The following is an 11,685-nucleotide window of genomic DNA, read 5'->3' on the forward strand; positions in this document are numbered from 1 at the left end:
TAAGCACTTTACCAAAATTCTTCATCATTCTTGCTAGTCACAATGATGTCATCAAGGTAATATTTTGTTCCTGGGATATCTTGGAGAATTTGGTCCGTTGCTCTTTGCCATATTTCTGGGGCAGTTGCAACGCCAAAGGTGAGATGATTATACTGGAACAGCCCTTGTGAGTGTTGATTGTGAGGAACTTCCTGCTTGACTCCTTGATCTTCATTTACAGATAGGCTTGTGACAAGACAATCTTTGAAAACCTCTCCTCACCTGTCAACGATGTAAAAATGTCCTCTACTTGTGGCAGGGGATACTGCATGGTACACAACACAGGGTTGATGCTCACTTTGAAGTCCCCCGTGTATTTGAACAGCTCCAGTCTTCCTTTTCTTGATCACTGGGACAATGGGCATGGCCTAATCGGACAGAGTGCTAGATGCCTCCAAGCTCTGAAATACAGCATAAAGTGTGTCTAGTTCCTTAGGTCACAAACTTATCAATCACCCCTCGTATATTATTCGGGGCACTGCTTTTGAACTCTGTGAAGGATTTCACTACTACTAACTGTAATTTAACTGACAGTACAAATTCAAATGCTAAACAGATATTTACATATGTCATATTAAATGCACCATCTTTTATAGAAGTAATCATCTTGTTTCAGGCCAAACATACATTACTAGAAAGTGATTCAAATGTTTTCATGATCAGATACAAAATTTAATATGTGAAGATTTTTTTTGGTTCTGAACTTTAGCTCACCTGGGTTGGCAAGGAAATTAATTTTTTAATTAATAGTCCAAAATTTATTGTGCAAGGGCTATCCAAGTTTCAAAAATAAAAGAGAATACAAATTAAGTCAGAAAACAATAATTAGTTTGACACCAGGGTTGGAATTAAAATGCCTCATGAATTGTGGAGAAAAAAAGAGAACAGGTTGAGAATGTAGGAGAACTGTGTATTTTAGATTTAATGAAAAGAGTTAGTCTGGTGAATTCTGATTGCAACATTGGAGTAGTGGAGAAAGGAAGTTAAAAAAGTAATGCTAGAGTTTTAAACGAAGAGAGAAATATGTAAAGTACCTTGTCAAGGCAAGGACACAAAAAATTGATGCAGAGAGAGAGAGAGAATGTCTATCAAAATTCCTTTATCATCAGAAATGCAACAAAAATGGAAGAAAATGGAACAGAAGGGTGTTAGTTTAGTTCTATAGTCTATGTTGCTAGGGAGGGAAATGCTGTCAAGAATTGGACAGGAAATCAAACTTCTACAGCTACTACAGAATTGTGGGAAGTGTGATAGTTTCTTTTTTGAGACAATGTGAACTAATGAGGCTAAGAATGTTAATTGAAACTGAAAGATTGCCAATAGTATCAGGGTCAGTGAGAAATAGCAGTGATTGATTAAGCCTTATGAGAAGCTTCTGAGGAAACAAGAGAGGAATGCAGACAAGAAGGAAGTGTAACTTTTTGAAAGTGAACTATGGGCAGGTATAAAGGCTGAGGGAGGAAAAAGACAGAACATCTGTAATCTATTTCTAAAGTTATCCATCAGTTCATGGGATGAAAAAAAATCACACATTGTTTTACAATATTCTCTTTGATTTTCAATAAACTGAAAGAAACAGGAAGGATAATTACTCTTTTTTTGGAACCAAGACAGAAAAAATGAAGTATTTCCTTTTCGGTAGAAATTTCAGTACTGTTGAGGAATAAAGGAATTGAGTCAGCTTGTCAGCAGATTATTAAAAGTAATGCATAACTGCAATGAATAACTCAAAACAGATCAGCATGATATTGTCTTGTGCTTTACAGAAGCTGTAATGAAAACAAAGGATAAAATTCTGATCAAATTGAATAGCACTTTTGCCAAATCCTATCTGGAGTAAGGGCTTAATTTTGTGCACCATGCTTCAATTAGGCTTATACCAGTATTTGAAGAATGCATATTATGGAATGCACAGGAATGCTGCTAGAGGTCAAATATTTAAATTATGTAGGAAGTTTACACTATTTTTAAAAAAATTTAACCATTTAAAATATTTAAATTGAAAAAATACCATATGGCCCTTCATGTGGAAATCACAAATAAAGGGTCCTAATTCTACCCTTAAAGTTGAGACATTTATTAGTGAAATCAGGAAACTATTTGAGACAGGAAATGCTGACACTTTGCACTTTGCCTTCTGAGATGGCACTGTGTTAATTTGAAGATTTCAGGAATAAATTAAATTGGTTTAATTTTGTGACGTATCATGCTACATAGCTGAAAGACAGGCGAATAGATTTAAGATGCTGATCAGCCTCGATTTTATAGAAAGTCAATTAAGGTTTAATATGCTGAATGGTCAACTGCTGCTGTTATTTTGTCAGCTAACGAAGTATTTTTATTTGCTTGATTATATATATGGTTATATATGGCTATTAACACTACCCACACATCCCATTCCCATAAGCCCAATGGCAGGTGGAAAAGAGTGACATTTAAAGCATATACACAGAACATGTCTCAAACTCATTTTGCCTATGATGGTGAATATCATAGTATCCAAGTATCCTTGTTTACTCTCAGCATTAGTTCTGTATATGCCTAAATAATACCTATAGTTTTCATTTAATAAACAGATGTTAGGGTAGGCTTTGAGTGATTTTCTTTTATGGATATGTTATTGATTTGTAAACTTCATATACATAGAAAATGGAACAGTACATCACAGAAACAGTCCTTCAGCCAATAATGTGTCAAATTAATTAAGAAATTGACATCTAATTCATTCTGCCTGCATATAGTCCATATCTGTCCATTACCTACATAATATCTGCAGATCTTCAGCACAGGAGCACCACAGGGATGAGTACTTAACCCCCTGCTCAACTCGCCTGACACCTGTGACTGTGTGGCTAAGTACAGCTCCAACACCATATACAAGTTTGCTGATGACACCACTGCTGTGGGCTGGATCAAAGGTGGTGATGAATCAGCAGACAGGAGGGAGATTGTAAACTTGGCTGAGTGGTGTAATAACAACAACCTCTCATTCAATGTCAATAAGACCAAGGAATTGATTGTAGACCTCAGGAGAGGGAAATCAGAGGTCCATGAGCCAGTTCTCATTGGAGGATCAGAGCTGGAGAGAGTTAGTAACTTTAAATTACGGGGTGTCTCTATATCAGAAGACCTGTCCTGAACACATCATATAAATATTATTGCAAAGAAAGCACAACAGCCTCAGACATCAGCGGAGGTTTGGTATGTCATCAAAACCTTGACAAGCTTCTATAGATGAGTGATGGAAAGTGTGCTGACTGGCTGCATCACAGCCTGGTATGCTTTTCAGCAGAAAATCCTACAAAAGGTAGTGGATTTGGCCAAGTACATTATGGGTAAAACTCTCCCACCATTGAGCACATCTACACAAAACATTCTCAGAGATCTTCACCATGCTCTTTTCTTGCTGCTGCCATCAGGTAGAAGGTACAAGAGCCTCAGGACTCACACAACCAGGTTTAAGAACAGTTTCTACTCTTCAACCATCAGGCTCTTGAACAAAACGGGATAGCTACACTCATTTAAAGACTGTTATATTGTTACTTCATGCTTGCTATTTATTGCTATTTATTTATATCTGCGTTTGCATCGGTTGTTTACAGTTTACAGTTACTGTTCGATAGATTTGCTATGTACGCCTGCAGAAAAAGAAACTCAGGGTTGTATGTGTTGACATGTAGGCACTCTGATAGTAAATTTTGCTTTGAACTTTGAACGTTGATATTTATGCACATATCTAAAAACGCCCAAATGGTTCTGTCTTTTCTGCCTCTACCACAACTCATGGCAGTGCATTTGATTCACTCATCACTCTCTGTGTATAAAAAAAACTACCCAGCACTTCTCTTTTGAGCTTGCCCCCTCTCACCTTACGTACTTTAACCCTTTAAGGAAGATGTTGACTGTCCATACTTTTTATGCCTCTCATAAATGTACCTCTCATAAATTAACCTCTGCCACTCCAGAGAAAACAACCCTAATTTGTCTAACTTTTCCTTACAGCACATGCCTTCTAATCCTAGCAGCAGGTTGGTAAACACCTGCTTGATCCTCTCCATAGCCTCCACATCCTTCCTATAATTTGGTGACCGGAGTTGAATGCAGTACTGCTGGTGCACCCTAACCCAGCTTTTATAAAGCTGCAGCATAATTTCCCAACTCATGAACTTAAGGCCTAATCATAGAACATTGTAGACTTAATCAAATCAAAACAAGGTACAGTCAAGAATTTTAGGTTTGACTTAAAGTCCTTCAAGCAAAGATTGAGAAAAATATATCTGGAAATCAGCACGATGCTAAAGTTACAAGTAGCCCCAACTGCTCTGGGGTTATTATTGACATTGCCGACCAGTGATTGTGGGTTAGAAATGTAAGTTAGGTTTACTGTTTAAGTTTAACTGCCACAGTTCACATATAGCATCTGGAAATTTTACTGGTAAAATTTGATTGAATTTTGACCACATACAGCCACAACTAAAGTTATAGAAATTATTTTAGAGCTTCCAGTTCAACCAAGCTGATAAGGATTTAATGTTTCTAAACTTGACATTACCTGCACTTAATTCCAATTTTTTAAAAAGTAATTGTGTTCCATTTTTCTTATTCAGTGGTGACAAAGGCACAGAATTAAGAGGATTTTAAGATCAAGCCAGCCAGCAAACTGTCAATAAAGCAAATCTAACAAAGTCACAAAATTAATTTGTTTCTATTCACATTCTCAATTAGATCTCTGATGTAAAATCCCAACCCAAAATGACAACTACTCCACTGTTATTTCTTCACTGGTTAAGTTTCTTTGCAGTCACCTGAGTCCACAGAGTCCACAATTAGATTTTGACTGATTACTTAAACAAATTGTAACTTGCATTTAATGTAACCAGCTAATTGTCAGATATATTTAGCAAAAGTTGAGAATTGTGTGCAAAGTTGTTACTATTTTCTATTCATCTAATCTCTAATCTACAAGGCCGTTGACTAAAAAGATACAAGTACACACCTCTTACTTAAGCATATATTTCAAAATACATTTCTCCTCACATTGAGAGAAAAAAAATTTTAAAGAGTGAATTTTTCTGCTTTCATGAACTATTAATGAGTAGTTCAGATTCCTGCCTCTGGGATGTGATTCATCTGAAACAAAACTCAAACAGACTAATTCCTTGAGGTTCCCAAGGTCTTTGGGCAGACTCTATATAATGAGAACACATTCCCTACCTGCTCTTAAGTTTAGAGGGATGTAAACTGGATTTAGAAATACACTAAGCTATTCATTACTACAGGTAATGTCCATTTTTTTTAGGATTGTAATTTTGATTTTTATCAAATCACTCAAATAACCAAGTCAGTTCTATTCAAGTTGTGTTTAAAGAGCCTCAGGTGATCTTATTAAAAACATAAAAGACCCTAAAATGCATGTCACCAGCTGACCAAGTACTTGGCTAAAGTGCTGATAACTTGCGGTATGAGTGGCAAAGCAATTTGTTTCTTTACATATTTTTTTTACATTACAGACCAGTTGCATCTGAACTTTAGGGGAACCAATATCCTGGTCGGGAGGTTAAGTCATGCTGCTTAGGAGGGTTTAAACTAATCAGGCAGGGGAATGGGAACCAGAGCACCAGGTCAGAAAGTGGAGGAATTGATAGGAAGGTAGAAGACAAGGGCAGTAAAAGAGGCAGGGGAAAAGTAATAGATACAATGGGACAGATAGTTTGAAGTGTGTGTATTTTAATGTTAGGAGAATTATGGAATTATGGGTAAAGGTGATGAACATAGAACATAGATCAGTACATGGAAATATGATGTTGTGGCCAATGCAGAGAGCTGGGTGAGAGAGGGGCAAGGATGGGTTCTTAGTGTTCCAGGGTTTCACTATTTTTGCTACTCTCATGGATACATTATTTTAATGAGTCTATATGGGTAGAACTCAAAAATAGAACAGATGCAATCACTCCGATGGGATTGTACTACAGACACTCAATAGCCACTGGAACATTGAGAAATAGTTAAGCAGACAGATAAAGAAAAGGTATATAAAAATAGGGTTTTTGGCATGGGGAAACTTTAACTCCCCTAACTTCCTGCTGGTTGTAATATATAATAATAACCTCAATAAAAATGTTCATGGGTGGGCTAGTAAGTTTGTAGATGTCATGAAGGTTGATGATGCTGTGAAAAGCACAGAAGACTGTTGCAGATAAGGGCAGAAAAGTGACAGATGGAGTTTAACCTGACCAAATGTTGCACCTTAATAAGTCAATTATAAAGAGACAGTACACTGTGAAAGGTAAGGCTCTTACCAGAGTGATGCACAAAGGGATATTGGGGTCCAAGTTCATAGCTCCCAGGTTGACAGACTGGTTAAAAAGACATTTGGCAAGCTTGCCTTAATTCATTGAGGCATTGAGTTCCAATGTCAGGAAGTTATGTTTCAGCTTTATAAGACTCTATTTAGGCTACATCTGAATTATTTCACACAGGTCTGGTCACTACATTAAGGGAAGGATGTTGAGATTTTGGAGCGGTTTTCCAAAATGTTGACTGAATTAGAGGCATGTGTTTTAATGAGAGATTGGACAAACTTCAGTTGTTTTCTCTGAAGCGGTGCAGGCTGAGGGAAGACTTGAGAGAGGTTTATAGATTATAAAAGGCATAGATAGAGTAGACAGACAATATCTTTTTCCAAAGGTGGAAATCCCTAATACCAAAGGCCATGCATTTAAGGTGAAATGCAGTAATTTCAAAGATGTGAGGGGCACGCTTTTTTACAGAGAGTGGTGGGTGCCTGGAATTTGTTACTTGGGGTGGCGGTAGGGGCAGAAACAGTAGAGACTTTTAAGGGACATTTAGATAGGCATGTGAAAGTGAGGAAAATGAAAGGATGTGGACTTTGTGTGGGCAGAAGGAATTAGTTTAGTTAGCCGTTTAATTACTAATTTAATTGGTTCAGCACAACAACATTATGCTAACCAGCCCTATTAACTCTTGGTAATAAATAGAAAGGAAGTGGAATCAGAGATGGATTTTCTTCGTCGGTTCAAAGATTTCTATAGGTGGTAACTGCAACCACAAAATTAAATGGCGCTTACTTCTGGGGAGCGCAGCAACACCAAATTTAGATAAAATACTGACGCCTTTGAACTTGGATGCTGGAGGAAAGTGTTAAGAGTTCATTGGACAGCAAGAAGATCCAACAAGTCAATACTTGAAGAAATACAGCCAGACTGCTCACTAGGAGGCTTGATTATGAGATAAAAGCTCAAATATTATGGCCACATCATGAGAAGACAGGATTCCTTTGAGAAGACTCTCATGTTAGGTAAAACAGGAGGTGAAAGAAGGAAGGATGACAGAGGCTACGATGGATAGATAATATCACTCAGACAATGCGGATGACCTTGGGGGATCTTAGAGAGGCAGTTTCCAACAAGGCGGCTTGGTGTGCAGGAATCCATGAGGTCACGAAGAGTCAGACTCGACTTAATGACTGAACAACAAACAACATTTTCCTCGGCAGTTTAACAGGGGCACGACTGCGCAAGCGCGTGTAAGTCGGACCGTGAGGCAGCGGGAGTATTTAAAGAGAACAGTTAGATGGAGCTGGCAATGGAGTAGAGGGGGACAGAGTAGGAAGACTTTGTCTTGAGAGGCTTCGGCGAGCAGAGGCTGAGGACGAGCTGCACTCCAAGTGAGGTAAGGCCGGGTAAGTTCCTTTCAAAGGAGAAAGTTTCAAAAGTTGAGGCAAGTATTGGGTAGGTCATGGCAGCTGAGATCAGCCCCATGGTTTGTTCATCCTGCAGCATTTGGGAAATCAGGGATACTTCCAGTGTCCCTGATGACTATGTGTGCAGGAAGTGTGTCCAGCTGCAGCTTCTGGCAGACTGCATTGAGCATCTGGAGCTGCAATTGGATTCATACTGGAGCATCCGCGATGCTGAGAAACTCGTGAATAGCACGTTCAGTGAGTTGGCCACACCGCAGGTAAAGGCTACACAGGCAGAAAGGGAAGGGGTGGCCACTAGACAGCGTAGCAGTAGGCAGGTAGTGCAGGAGTCCCCTGAGGTCATCTCCCTCCTAAACAGATATACTGTTGGGGGAGATGTCTCATCAGGGGAGGCAACAGCAGCCGAGTTCATGGCACCATGGGTGGCTCTGCGGCACAGGAGGGAAGGAAAAGGAGTGGGAGAGCTATAGTGATAGGGGATTCGATTGTAAGGGGAATAGACAGGCATTTCTGCAGCCGCAAACGAGACTCCAGGATGGTATGTTGCCTCCCTGGTGCAAGGGTCAAGGATGTCTCTGAGCGGCTGCAGGACATTCTGGAATGGGAGGGTGACAGCCAGTGACCGTGGTACACATCGGTACCAACGATATAGGTAAAAAACGGGATGAGGTCCTACAAGGTGAATTTAGGGAGTTAGGAGATAAACTAAAAAGCAGGACCACAAAGGTAATAACCTCTGGATTACTACCAGTGCCACGTGCTAGTCAGAGTAGAAATAGGAGGATATTTTAGATGAATACGTGCCTTGAAAAATGGTGCAAGGGGGAGGGATTCAAATTTCTGGGGCATTGGAACCAGTTCTGGAGGAGGTGGGACCGGTATAAACAGGACGGTCTGCACCTGGGCTGGACTGGAACCAATGTCCTAGGGGGAGCGTTTGCTACTGCTGTTCAGGAGGCTTTAAACTAATGTGGTAGGGGGATGGGAACAAGTGCAGAGAGACAGAGGGGTGTAAGATGAGGGTAGAAGCAAAAAGCAGATGCAATTTAATGTGGATAAATATGAGGTTATCCACTTTGGTTGCAAGAACAGGAAAACAGATTACTATCTGAACGGTGGCTGATTAGGAAAAGGGGAGGTGCAACAAGACCTGGATGTCATTGTACACCAGTCATTGAAGGTGGGCATGCAAGTACTGCAGGCGGTGAAAAAGGCAAATGGTATGTTGGCATTCATAGCAAAAGGATTTGAGTACAGGAGCAGGGAGGTTCTATTGCAGTTGTACAAGGCCTTGGTGAGACCGCACCTAGAGTATTGTGTGCAGTTTTGGTCCCCTAATCTGAGGAAAGACATTCTTGCCATAGAGGGAGTACAAAGAAGGTTCATCAGATTGATTCCTGGGATGGCAGGACTTTCATTTGAAGAAAGACTGGATCGACTAGGCTTATACTCACTGGAATTTAGAAGATTGAGGGGGGATCTTATTGAAACGCATAAAATTCTAAAGGGATTGGACAGGCTAGATGCAGGAAGATTGTTTCCAATGTTGGGGAAGTCCAGAATGAGGGGTCACAGTTTAAGGATAAAGGAGAAGCCTTTTAGGACCAAGGTGAGGAAAAACTTCTTCACACAGAGAGTGGTGAATCTGTGGAATTCTCTGTCACAGGAAACAGTTGAGGCCGGTTCATTGGCTATATTTAAGAGGAAGTTAGATATAGCCCTTGTGGCTAAAGGGATCAGCGGGTATGGAGAGAAAGCAGGTACAGGGTTCTGAGTTGGATGATCAGCCATGATCATACTGAATGGTGGTGCAGACTCGAAGGGCCAAATGGCCTACTCCTGCACCTATTTTCTATGTTTCTATTGTAGGCTGAAGAGCCCATTCCTGTGCAGTACTGTTCTATGTTCTGTCATTCAAAACAAAACCTCCAACTGTAACAGGCTTGTTTTTTTTTGTTTATCAAATAAAAGGTTAACAGTCTTTAATTGCTAGTACCTTGGTATTGTGCTTTATTTTATTAGATATTGCTGAAACGTCAACCCATTCAATGCAATGAGATTCTTCAAATTGTTTCTCTAGTTTTACAGGTAACAGACTAGTTTCCAGGTGAGTATTTATTTTCAATATTGTCATAGTGCTCATTCCCACTTTTAGAGTACCCTGATCAGATAGAAGCAAACTGTAGAGCTGCTAACCTTAGTCCTGTAGTGCTCCTTAATTTTAAGTCTGGAATAATTTCTTGATTAATTAGAGAGATTTCTAATTTACATTTTCAATGTATCTCAGTAGTTCACCAACCAGTATTACTGAATAGTTTTGCTCAAATAAAATGCATTGATATGCCCTCAATTACAGGTATACTGTCAGGGGTGGGGATGATCTGCCAGGAGAAAGCCACAGCAACCAGGTCTTTGGCACTAACTCTGGTTCAAAGAGAATGAGGAAGATGTGAAGTACTCTGGTGATAGGGGATTCCATGGTTTGGGGAACAGACCAGAGAGTCAGTGGAACTGAAAGAGAAGTCCAGATGGTATGTTGCCTCCCAAGTGCCAGGATCTGGGGTGTCTCAGATCATTCCTAAGAGGGAGGGAGAGCAGCCAGAAGCCATGGTATATATTGGTACCAATGACATAGCTAGCAAAAGGAGTGAGGTCCTGAAGAGAGCATAAAGGGAAATAGGTAGAAAGCTAAAAAGCAGGACCTCAAGAGCAATAATCTCTGGATTGCTGCCTGTGCTATGCATTAGTCAGGAAAAGAATAAGATGATAAAACAGATGAATTTGTGGCTGAAGATTTCACATGTGAGTTTTCAGCCATGACTAACATCAAAGAGGTTTTAAACTGTTCTGACTTAGAAAATAATCTTTGAAAAAACATTTATAATGTCAGACATGAAAGGCAGCTCAAAAATAATAAGCACAAACACAATACTCCTGCAGCACTGTTAGAAAAAATGTACCGAACATATTAAGTGTCGTTCCATTATAATAATAATTTATAATGAAGAGCAGAAGGTGTGTCAGTTGTGTCTGTGCACAACTACATATCAATTAAATAAAAGCATGCATGAGGGAGATGGCTCTAACTGGTGTATTCTCATTGTAATGAGAGAGAGAGAAAACAACGTGTATGTGCAGACAACAGATTGTGCTGGGGGTGGAGGGGAATAGATCCATATATTACACTTCTTCCCCCTTTGGATTACTGCAATATGAAACTGTTTATGCACAAAACATCCAGTTTTCCTTTCATATAACCTCTGGCCACTTCAAATGAGCATCCACTACGATCAGAAACATAGGGTCCGTGAATGGCCCAGCAAAGTCAATATGTAAACACAAAGTGCACGGCAGATGCTGTGGTCAAATCAAGACGTACAAAAAAGCTGGATGAACTCAGCATGCTGCCCGACCTGCTGAGTTCATCCAGCTTTTTTGAAAGTCAATATGTATTCTTTGCCATGGTGAAGATGGGCACTTCCACGAGTGTAATGATGCCTGTGAGGTGCATTTTGAACATTCTGGCATCCTGAACTGCTGTTGGCCAAGTCCTCAATCTGTTTATCTATTCCTTTCTCAAAAACCTTCTCATTAGCATTAAGCAGCTGTGACAGTCTCTGGTTCGTGCTACCGTTTGGACTGCAGTTATCTGTTGATGTCACACTGAGACCTTTGATTGAGTACCAGTCTAGTTCAAATTTTCTCAACATCCAAAAAGTACTGGCTCTCCACTTTTCAACACATAAAACTCTAACTATAGTGTTTGGCCTCCATACGTCACACTTACTTTCAGTTTGCCTTTGGGAGACCCTTTTTCACCTGTGTAAGTCTTTAGCATCACAGAGGTCTTGTCTAATAGCACTTTGAAAAACAGGCTGTTGTAGTCAGCCTATGGACAAAGCTGACCCTGTATCCAATTCCAT

At 39.8% G+C, this 11,685-nt stretch overlaps 1 protein-coding gene across 1 annotated transcript in view; it reads left to right on the forward strand.

The window, feature by feature from the left end:
• The window catches only part of tenm4 (teneurin transmembrane protein 4), a 2,228,071-nt gene that overhangs the window by 863,326 nt on the left and 1,353,060 nt on the right, over positions 1-11,685 (forward strand). The gene's annotated exons all lie outside the window — the stretch shown is intronic.

The sequence above is a fragment of the Hemitrygon akajei genome, chromosome 4 (genome assembly GCF_048418815.1).
Source record: "Hemitrygon akajei chromosome 4, sHemAka1.3, whole genome shotgun sequence".
NCBI classification, from domain to species: domain Eukaryota; kingdom Metazoa; phylum Chordata; class Chondrichthyes; order Myliobatiformes; family Dasyatidae; genus Hemitrygon; species Hemitrygon akajei.